This window comes from Panulirus ornatus, chromosome 34, assembly GCF_036320965.1.
Source record: "Panulirus ornatus isolate Po-2019 chromosome 34, ASM3632096v1, whole genome shotgun sequence".
NCBI classification, from domain to species: Eukaryota; Metazoa; Arthropoda; class Malacostraca; order Decapoda; family Palinuridae; genus Panulirus; species Panulirus ornatus.
Window position 1 is genome coordinate 12,793,807 of NC_092257.1, and position 12,084 is coordinate 12,805,890.

Sequence of the window (12,084 nt, forward strand, 5' to 3'; positions counted from 1 at the left end):
ACTTTACTGGTGATGGCACACCCCGGGGTGATGATGGCACAGCCCGGGGTGATGATGGCACGGCCTGGGGTGATGATGGCACGGCCCGGGGTGATGATGGCACGGCCCGGGGTGATGATGGCACGCCCCGGGGTGATGATGGCACGCCCCGGGGTGATCCTGGTACCCCGAGGTGATGGAGACACCTTTGGGGTGATGGTAGCATCTCAGGGGGGTGATGGCGACACCTTCGGGGTGATGCGGGTACCTCTGGGGAGATGCTGGCACCCCAGGGCCAGGCGAAGATTAAGACACGTACGGCACTGACGTATATATATATATATATATATATATATATATATATATATATATATATATATATATATATATATATATATCCCCTTTTCTAGGGGATCCTGCAGCCTAAAGGTGCACTCCTACCAGTAGCGAGGGCAGGATGGACTCCTTTGAAGCTCCTCGGACGTTCCTGTTCCACACACACACACGTCCACGATCCAGAGGGCCAAGTCTCTCTGTACAGGAACGCTGGTGCAATCAAGTCCGCGTCTCTCGTAGCGGGTCCATGTTCTACTGACGCTTCACTTTCCTCCGGTCCCTTGTCCAATGTCTCATAAGCTCGTGGAATAAGATGTGTGGTTCAGCTGGAACGAACCGAGACGCTTCTTAATATTTCTTGATGTCCCGTCCAGTGTTCCGTACCAATGGCTCAGCTCGGCGTCCATGGAGTGTTGGATGGCATTTCCATCTCCTGGCAGAAATGGGATTTCATCCCATCCTCTGTGTGGGGCTGGTTATGTGAACTATCAAAACGTCGGGTTCGATCCCATGATGTCTATATGGATCAGAAGTGGCTGGATTTCCACATTTAACTTGAATCATAATCTCCTGTGGTCTCCTGCTTTCTGGTCTGGTATGGTCACGTCTTTGCAGGTCTGCCACTAGGAGGTCGGGGCTTAAAATCGGCTCCTTTGTAGAAACATTAACATCTACAATTTTGTTTTTGATGGGTGGGTGACAACTGCAGCTGGAAGCGTGGCAGCAGATCCCATCCCGCCGCCAGGTGTGCTACTTCGTGACCAGCCGTATGATATACATTTTTTTTCTTTTCTTAAATCATTGACCCGCATACACCAAAGCCTAACACTTGCTCCCTTACTACTGTACAATCTGGTTACAAATAATTTCACTCAAATATTATATATATATATATATATATATATATATATATATATATATATATATATATATATATATATATATATATATATATATATATATATCTTTTGTTCACTTTGCTCATACATGGCCAAACACACCAGTCTTGGTGTAAGCAGGACCATAGACACCTTAAACAAAGTAGGTGCGATAAATCTAAAACCATAATGTCATAATGATAATAAAATACTATTGCAACTTTTACTACTACTACTAATACAATAATACTAGTACTGCTTCTGCTACTACTACTACGAATAATAAGACAAGTACTATATCTACTACTACTTCTACCACTGATAAAGTTTATCATTATATTGATAACAACAAAAATGGTAATAATAAAGTAACGACGATCAAAAAGGCACCAACATAGGGGTTCAGGTCCCTTATACTTCCCTCATCACGTCCCTGAGTCATCAGTGCCCGTATTCAGCGAAGCCTAGTTCAAAGGCTGCCTCATCCCGACCACTCACACTCTACTGTACTCACTCCCCTCCCTCACCACTCCCCTCTCGTGCTGCGTTATCCACCTCATGTCTGGCCAGCTCCCTGCACTTTACCCTAACCTCCCTCTTATTGGTTCGCTTATTTCAGTCTTTTCTATCTACGTGATTTGATCACTGGAGCATACATCACATGACCTCTCCTCCCGCTGTGCCACGTCACGGGTGACCTTCGTCACGTCTGGCACACAGTGTCACGTCATAGACGACCTTCAACGCACCTGGCCCGGCAGTGCCACTACCTCATACACCTGTCGGTGAAGTCACCGCCGCCAGCTACTTCCCCGGAAGCCAAGCATCTGTTTTGGAGTCGACTGTACCAGCATCACACATCACACTACGGCGAACAGCCTTAATTCCGTGAGGCTTTCTCGTTTTAGAGTTATGGGAGATATATACACAAGGTTGAGAGACGGGGCAACACGAGTGTAAAACTCACATCCCATAACACACAAATAGTAAACACACACACACACACACACACACACACACACACACACACACACACTTTAAGCACTAAGTATCATAGCCAAAACAGCATTCTTGAGGTTATACGTCTACATCATTACCGAGAAACTAAACTTTCTGAGACAGAGAAATATATGAATCTCATCACTGTTCTTATCTATGAATACGTCTTTATCTTATCTCTCTGTACGATCGTCGTAACGCAGAACTCACGGATCGACCCTCTTAACAACGCCATAGCACACGGGCATCATTAGCATATGAAACAACTTACAAATGACACACTCTCATTGTTTCCTTTTAATTACCCCCCTGATGCTTCACCTTCCTAGTCCTCACTTCCCATCAAACAACAAAGGTCCGAAACACGATCCTGCTTCACTCCAATTTAATACGCGGCTCGGACGGTGAAACTCTCATTTTCTGTAAACGATTTACGTAATACAGCCGTACACTGTAAAGGATTCTTTCATAAAACTTGAGGTGTCGTATGAGTGACAAGTGGACGATCAGTGAGGGTGAGGACAGTGATGGAGGCAAGGACGGCGTGGGTCGGGGGCAGGCTGGCGTCTGAGTGGGGATTAGAATGAGAAAACGTGAATGCGCCGATGTTGGAAGCGAACCAAATCGGAAGAAGGAAATTGAGAAACGTGAGTGTGGACGGGATGTGACATACGTGACAGGAAAAAATGTGTGTGGGCGGGAAGCGGGGAAGGTGGACGGGAAGCGGCGTATGTGGGCAGAAGGCGATAAGCCTGGGTGGCAGCAGCAAACACCAGGGGCGTGTGGGGTCGGCAGATGATGTGATCAAATTGACTAACAATGGCGACCAGACCTACTGCCTTACTCCCTCCCATCTTGGAGAAGGAGAGTAACACTTCAATTTGTCCTCTTTGCGGGAGGACGTGGGGGTCGCTCATGGTGGGGATCTCTTGCTGGGAGGATGGTACATACCTATCGTGGGGGATATTCACAACGTCAAGTTCGGATTCGTTCCGAAGTGGAATTCTGTGTCACGAAAATGCGACGGAATACGAAGCACGTCAGCGGTGCGACTGCAGACGGCCAGAAGGACAACCGGAGCTCAACCGCCTCTCCGTAATGAGTCTCTGGAGTGAAATGGATGCACAACAGACCGTGTCGCCGACAACATGGAATCTCAGGGTTAGAACGCGTGCCGGTGGGAATAACACGTCGTGTTGGCAGCGGCGTGGCCACTCTCTGGAAGAGGGTCATCCCAGCGTGCGCGAGTCATGACCATCCATGGGTCCTATGGCCACAGATCCTCAAGGTGAGGTGCGTTACCTTCACACTCGCACGGCATGACCAGGGTCGTCGTCATGGCTCTCAGGTGACACGTTCTGCACTCAGGAGAAGATGTCGCCTTGACGTCTTGAGAGAGGACGTCAACCAAGTTTTCACGCGTCGGTCTCCGGCGTACCTGAACATGTCGCAAGCGGGTGATACTAGTCTGAGACACTACGCTCGCCGAAGGACATCTCCGTGGGTAAGATGCAGTCCACGTAGGCCAGCGTCCCTACGTGTCCAGAATTGTGTGAAAGGACGAAACGTCTGTACCAAGTCTGCGGTTCCGACATGCAATAACACCGACGATCCAAGATCAAACGTTCGCAGTCGAAAACGAGGGACGTTACGAGATGCGACCGCTGACGTTTTTCGGGACGAGGCTACTTCGAGGTGAAACGTTTGACACATTTGTGCATGAAAGGGAAGCAGTGCACCGGGAGGCTGGCTGGCTGGCTGAGGGGGTACCTGGGAAAGACAGTCTACAGGATCAGGTGTAACAGGTAAGGAACACGAGACAGGTGAGGCACTGACCCTTGCGTTGGTGAGGGAGCGACGCGTTAAGACCGTGTACCCGCCAGCACCGAGCTGCAACCAACACTGTGGCTGGCTGCCTCATGCAAGCTGGAGGACGCCTCCTCCTCCTCCTCCTCCACCACCACCACCACCACTTCCCGTGCCTTCCTCCCACCACCACCAAAAGCCCCCTCCAACCCCCTCCCCTACCACGCTTGCCCTCCACCTTTCCTTACATCGCCACCATCACCACGATCATCAACCCTCCACCATCACTCCTATCGCTAACACCAACCCTCCCTCCATCCCCATCACCGCACCCACCGTAAAGAAACCGGCTAATGGCGATTAAGAAAAAAAAGAAAATCTCGTTTCTCACGAAAAAGTCTTTCGATTCAAGGGTCACTGAGAAAAAAAAATCTTCAAATATACAAAAAGCACAATAAATATTTTTAGTAGCAGGAAGCTAGAATCAGCCAGACAAATCATTGGCTGCCATGAAGTATGATATCACTACAAAAATATCCGAATAAGTCGTCTGGTTTCTGAAGGTACTTTTCCCCAGATCCTGAAAGAAGAGTGAGCCAGCAAAATAGCACCTCCGACCTCCAAAATTTTCAAAAACGATTCCTTGCAGGAAAGAGGAAGTAACAAAAGACTAGAAGCTTGATACTGTAACACCAAAGTTTGATAACGTAACACCAAAGTTTGATACTGTAACACCAAAGCTTGATAATGTAACACCAATCTTCAAAAAAATGTGACAAAAAATGCGCTTTCAAGTACCTGCCTACCACTCTGAAGTCGGTCCTAGTTGGGATATATCCAGACACAATGATTCAGGGTTAAAACAGTTAAATTCTTAGACATTAAACAGATAACCGACTGCTAAAGTGTGTTCGATATGAAAAGATTATCTTCAACGAATCCAACAGATTCTCTTCTTTTCCATGTTCCTCATCTCTATCCTACTTTGGATACTTTGGCGAATTATTTGTCGTGGCTCTCGACGTCTCCAGAGTACATGACAGGATGTGACGTAAGTCTCTGCCTCCCAGATTTCCTTCATCTGGCTTTTCTGTCTATATAGAGCTATTCCCAAATGCATGGCTTCCTCTCCAGCTGGTCTACGGCAGGAGTTGTCGCAACAATTTCCCGCTCTCCTTCTAACAGTGGTGTTTACTGTGGCGTCCCTTAAGGTTCTGTCCTATCGCCTTTTCTCTTTCGTCTCTCCACAAATGATCTTCTCTCTGTTCAGCATCGAACCCTCGTAACTCTTACTAATGACGGTTCCTCTCTACAAGCTTTAACTCATTTTTCCTTCCCTAATCATTCTAGTCCTCGTTCTCTTTCTCATACTGAACGCATCTCTTCTCTCAACTCAGACGTGTACAGTATCTCAGAATGGGGAGAAACAGGAGCCTAGTTGAATTCTATGGAGTTGAAGCGCATTTTCTACCAAATGTCACTCTTTTTCCCCTCTGTTCAATACCAAAGGCACCACAATTCATCCCTGAGATACCATGAACATGTTGGGCATATCCACAACCTCCACACCGTCCTGGAAAACGAACATGATCGACATTACAAAATCTGCCTCCACTGTTGTCAGTGCGAAGGGAATCATCACCTTTAAATCAAGGCCAGACAAATACTACATCGATGTCTGTTATCAGTACGTAAGTGAGTCTTAAATAGGTGAACAAACCTTCATTCAGTGTTTAAAACTCCAACTACTTGCTTTTCCATTTCTGGGCGGAACCACCCTCCCCTGTGAAGCCCTCTGTAGTCATAGGAACTATTGAAGTTCATACTTCCCTACAAAAGCTCCAAGAGGAGGTATTTTCTCCATACGACATAAAGTTCTTTGCGCCATTTGAGCCGGAGGGAGCGGTGGGTGGAGAGGTGTCGTCCACTTTACCATCCTGCCTCTACCATGAGCAAGACTATGACCTCGGGGGCACTATTGTTTCCCTCCATCAGATAACCTCGTCATTGACCATAAAGGGCTTTCATCATCTGTCCTTCCCATGTACACCCCCTCCTCCCACCAAACACTCCCATCGCCGCGCCTGACCTGACCTCGACCGACCACCACCCCCACCTATCACAATCGAGCCCTGTTACTACCGTCACCGCCACCACCCAACTTTTTAAACTTTGCAGAATATCGTCCTCAAATCACCTAGGAGGCTTTTGTCTTCACGTACTATGTTCCCATAGAGAGAGAGAGAGAGAGAGAGAGAGAGAGAGAGAGAGAGAGAGAGAGAGAGAGAGAGAGAGAGAGAGAGAGAGAGAGAGAGAGAGACCCACAGACGCTATTCATGTATTCTGAGGCCCAAGACCTTTGCTCCCACCTGATGAGAGGCGAGGAGTTATAAAAAGGTCGAATTCCGCGGAGGTTGCTCCATCAGAATCCAGAACAGCTGATGCGTTATTCATCTGTTCGGATCGGACATACATGCGTGGACTAGAATGAATAAGATGTATGAATTACGTTTATACTTGGATCGTTGTATAATGTGGGTGGTACAGTTACTTCTACTTTCTTGTGAGCAGTAAACGCCATGTCTACAGAGACCTCATCCTTCCTTGTATGAGGTGCTGGCCTCATATATCTGGGGTGGGTCGTCTTCTACCTCTACTCCAGCAAGGGGGAATCGCGTGCCTCTCGCCTCACAGACTCTCATCTGCTGGTGTCGCCTCCCTTCAACCATCGCCTTTCCCTCAGTCGCGGTGTTGTTTCCATCTCTCTACTATACAGTTAATACTTCGGCTGCTGTTCCCGTGAGCTGCCTGCACGTATTCCAGCTCCCTGAGGCTTGGATTTCCAGCGAGCGACCGTCTGCTGCTTTCCACCGTTTCTTTGTAGGGACGAGGCACACAAGGATTGGCCGTTATTAGTCCTCATTTCTCTGTACAGCGAGATTGTGTAACGCCATTCCTTTATTCCGCCCAGTCCCTCGTATCATAACACTTCTATTTTTGAACGCGGATCTAAGAACGCCTAAAGAGGTCAAGTTAATGTTAATTGTATTCTTTTCCTTGGACGTGGACTCCATTAGGATGTGCTGCTTCTCCCAATATATATATATATATATATATATATATATATATATATATATATATATATATATATATATATATATATATTTTTTTTTTTTTTTTTTTATTCTCATACATATTTGCCATTTCCCGCGTTCGCGAGGTAGCGTTAAGAACAGAACGAGGGCTTGAGACCACACAGGTAGGGAGCGAGACAAACAGATATTCATTTTCTTATTTGCTGTTCCACAACGACATATTAGGAAAAAAATGGAAGATTTATCGTCGTTTCCAGTCACTGAGGATGGGTCTGCAAACACATGAATGACGCATGCGACCTTGGCGCCCTTCCGCCGTCATGACATAACGCGAGACGCCACATTTCAGGGTCGCACGTCGCTTGTTTCACTGAGCTAGTGCGTCCGAGGCTCGAGGGTCAACCCGCATGCTCGCCCACGCCCTCTACACGTCTGGTGTGACCCAGGGTGACCCCCCCTGTCTGGTGTGATTCAGATGACCTTGTTTGGTATGACCTAGGATGACCTCGTCTGGTGTGACCCAGGGTGACCTCCCCCGTCTGGTGTGACCCAGGGTGACCCCCCCGTCTGGTGTGACCCCAGGGTGACCCCCCCCGTCTGGTGTGACCCAAGGTGACCCCCTCGTCTGGTGTGACCCCAGAGTGACCCCCGTCGTGTGTGATCGTGACCCAAGGTGACCTCGTCTTGTATGACCCATGAAGAACATCACCAACAACCAGGCCTGCCACCTGTAAACACGGGAACGACACAGGTTGCACCAGCTGTCTCGCCCGTGCTAACCGCTGATGCAGCTGGGCCCTGACCACCAGGGCAGCTGTTGCCACCTGACGGTACAGCAACAGCCTGGTTGCCACTGGTCTCACCGATCCGGATAACAAGTGATCCGGATTAGTGAGGTGCCGGATACACGACGACGGAGTATGATATCGAAGCCAACATTACATTCTCAGACGCGGAACGCTTACAGCATCCGGCTAATATGCGTGTGTACTGGGGACTGATGGGCGGTCATGGGGCCTGATGGGCGGGGATGGGGCCTGATGGGAGGTAGGTAAATGGGGCTGATAGGCAGTCATGAGGACCTGATGGACGTTCATGAGGGCCTGATGATAAGAGATCAAGGAGAGATCAATAGAAATTCTGGTGAGGAGTAGGAAGAAGGGCCATTTGGCATTGTGGAATAGAGGGGTAGAAGAGCTCGGGGTCTCGATGAATCTTGGAAGAATGGGAACAATTTGACCCCTGGGCATCACCTATTTGCATCAACATCAGCCGAAGATGAGGGGAGGAGAGACGGGAGGAGAGGCTTCGCCAACTCTCTGGCTGAAGCGAGTGAGTGGGCGAATCAAGAGTGTGGGATGAATGTAATTTTATCTGACGCGAACGAGTAGAGGAGGAATAAGACAGCAGTCAAGCCAGTGCTGAGGGGTGACGATGTGTGTGTGTGTGTGTGTGTGTGTGTGTGTGTGTGTAGGGTCGCGGATGAAAACCCCGTGCGACACGTGTAATCGAAGCTGGACACATCCGACGTGTCTGGAACAAGGCGGAGGAAGAACCATCCCGACCTGGAAGTGTTGGGTAGGACGGTTATCAAGAGAGCGGCTTCGCTCTACCCGGGATGATCCCGGTGGAGTCGAAGTCTCCTTTCTCTTCATCCTTCCTCAACGATCTGGAGAGAGAGAGAGAGAGAGAGAGAGAGAGAGAGAGAGAGAGAGAGAGAGAGAGAGAGAGAGAGAGAGAGAGAGAGAGAGAGAGAGAGAGAGTTCGACTCCGGAAGAGTGGACGGCGACCGGGAGCCCCGGGTGAGAGAACCTGGGCAAGGCCCTTTAAGGCACTTGTCGGCAACCTACCCCATGCAAACGAACGAGTCTTCAGTGTACGATACTAATATTCGGCGTCGCAATTGTGAGGACCTTACCTGAGTGGTCGGCGTCACACACAAGACTTGAGATTGTAAGTCTACCTAATTACTGACCAAAATCCTCTTACAAGTGATAAACACCCAGGGAAAAAAGGAGTCTTATTTATAACATGACTACATAGGGACCGGCCCTTCGGACCACTGTGGGCAGATGATATACGATCGCCTATCCCAGCAAAGGGTAACTAATACCCTCTTCCTCCGTCGGTAATTTGGGATACAAATACTACAGAATTACGGGACTGGGAAACTACAAGATGTGGCTTACATGGCAGACGATAGGTTGATCGGTGAGTTGTGTGGTTGGGCTTTGAGCCTATCAACTGCCAGGGTCGTTAAGGCTATCAACGTCGAGTTATAGCCACCAACCTAATGATCTTTAACACCTCCAGCTGTTAAAGGTAATTCTGGAGGACCACATACGCCCTCACGGCCACCTGTGGCCCGTGCATCGAACGAGCAATGTTGCCAGAACAAGTGAGTTGCAGTACCATACCTGGGTGGTGCCGTACCATACCTGGGTGGTGCCGTACCATACCTGGGTGGTGCTATACCATACCTGGGTGGTGCTATACCATACCATTAGTGGATGACCAGGAAGTGCGTTTTTCATGCTTTTCCGCTCTGCTCTATGTATAGCGCGGGTGACCTTTGGGTGCACGGGCGTGAGTTGGGACGCACTTCCTTCCATTATGGCTGAGTTCCTGAAGCATGACGGTCATGCACCTGACAGACGTACAACGTTATCCTATAGTTACAAAATGACACGTAAGAAACGCATCCATGACGCGAAATATATACCTCGTGAACAAGAGGGAACGACCCTCGAACACGACGGTACGACACTTGAACACGACGGCGCGACACTTGAACACGATGGCACGACACTTGATCACGACGGTACAACACTTCAACAAGATGGTACGACACTTGGACACGACGGTACGACACTTGAACACGACGGTACGACACTTGAACACGACGGTACGACACTTCAACACGACGGTACGACACTTGAACATACGACGTTACGACAGTGAAGCATAATGGCTTGACCTTTGACCTGATGTTTCGCGAGCCAGGTCAAAGAGAAGGTCATCCTGCTCCAGGGCGGCACCGGGGTCGTTAAGAAATCAAGACAGGGGTTGGTGCAGAGGAGAAATATAAACACACAAACGCCAATGCATGAAAACTAAATACACGATTTATAGTAACATGAACATGCTTGAAGATAATCAGCCTTGAAACGTTAGACTTCGGAAATAGATATACATATATGCACACACACACACACACACACACACACAGAGTATCTGTATTATCTATGGACGGTGGAGGTTACAGCCACGGACAGAAGTCCACATCTAGGCAGAGCCTTAATTGAAATACAGAGAGGATTATGAACAGGAAAATGAAGAGGCAAGGGAAAGTATGTACGAATTTTAGAGGCAGCAGAAGACCTGTCTTTTATCTCTCTCTCTCTCTCTCTCTCTCTCTCTCTCTCTCTCTCTCTCTATATATATATATATATATATATATATATATATATATATATACATATATATATATATATAACAAAGATGCCTTATCATTTGTCCACAAACCCGCTTGTAATACAAGGCGAAAAAGAAAAAAACAAAAAAACAAAAAACAAGGACTTGTGCCCTCCAAATATATCACCGAAATATTTACTTTTAAAATAGCAGGAAACCAGGTCTGAAACAGACGGCTTCAAACAATGAGGTTGTGGTGTACCGAGGACCATCCACAGTGGATCTCGTCCTGTACAGGGCGTGGCCCCTGCACTGCCCTCCTGTCCCAGGACAATGGTATGTACAGGGACACTCACCATCCGTGGGCGTGACTCGAAGTTCCATAGATATAAGATACGATTCAATTCTTTGCCTCACATGACCCGAAGGATTTAAGAACAAATAAAAGAAAATGAATTAGATAAAAGAAGTATATATATATATGTGTGTGTGTGTGTGTGTGTGTGTGTGTGTGTGTTCATTGTATTTGTCATCATAAAATCACAGGACCCACATAAAGCTACTCCTATGGAAACAAAGACGAGACCGCCTTCATTTTACGTCCAACGACGAGAGGACTTAGTCTTGCCGAAGGCGACGCCTCGCTCGTGGTGTTACCGCTTGCGGGCAGAGTCCGGTAATATCCATACTCCCCCCCCCCCCTCTCTCTCTCTCTCTCTCTCTCTCTCTCTCTCTCTACGCCCTATCAACAGCGGTGTTCCTCAAGGGTCTAACATGTCTCCTACCCTCTTCTTGACTCATCAAGTTGTCATTCACTTCACCCGTAAGTCTTCCAGGCTGCCATACGTCTGCTTAGAAACCCCTCCTCCCCACCAACACCACACCCTGGGATTCTGCACACGCCTGTATCACACCTTCCCTTCAGGGCAGCGGACCCAGCTATACTGGTGGTGTTGGCTTGTCCCTCTACGGAGTCCTGGTCATACATCGGGATGGACTCTTCCTTCACCTCATCAACCAATGCCTTGTCTCTGACCTTCAACAGTGAGTCCCCTCCTCATAACCTACCCCGAAGTGTTATTCCAGTTACATACATAATCTTGCTTTTGCCTTTAAAGGTTAGTTTCTTGCGTGCCTAATTCTCTAGCATTGCCACGCACCAATCCAACAAGCCTCATCTCTGGCAGAACACGCCGTGTTCTCGATCTTTATTGACTGTGTCGCGATTTCTTACAACAGGAAGTTTTGTGACCTCACACCACTGTCCAAGTTAAGGAAGACGGGAACAATGCTGGAATGGTGATACTCGAAAGGGACCATCTTGGTGTCTCCTCACTTACACGTACCCTTAGCTCGAACTAAACTTCCTCAGATATCTAATCTTTATCATACAATCCATGCGACCCTTAAGAACTAATTGTTTCCAATTTCGACCCATCTAGTTTTCGGATAGAAAACTAGAGTATTTTCGTATTATCTAATCCCTTCCCTGAGATGACCCGTTCCTTTGTTCCATCCGTCCGTTCCACAGTGTTCTAATCCCAACCTCACCCTTTTGAAATCCCACGTCGCAGCCA

The 12,084-nt window shown here is 48.0% G+C and overlaps 1 protein-coding gene across 3 annotated transcripts in view; it reads right to left on the bottom strand.

Moving 5' to 3' along the window:
• The window catches only part of LOC139759864 (uncharacterized protein C05D11.1-like), a 167,303-nt gene that overhangs the window by 53,863 nt on the left and 101,356 nt on the right, over nucleotides 1–12,084 (bottom strand). Inside the window, exon 1 of one of the 3 annotated variants that reach the window (XM_071682380.1) lies at nucleotides 4,029–4,103. The exons of the other annotated variants lie outside the window; for them this stretch is intronic. The gene's annotated coding sequence lies outside the window, so the exon portion shown is untranslated. Of the gene's footprint in view, nucleotides 1–4,028; nucleotides 4,104–12,084 lie in introns of those variants that run through there. 3 annotated transcript variants of the gene reach the window in all.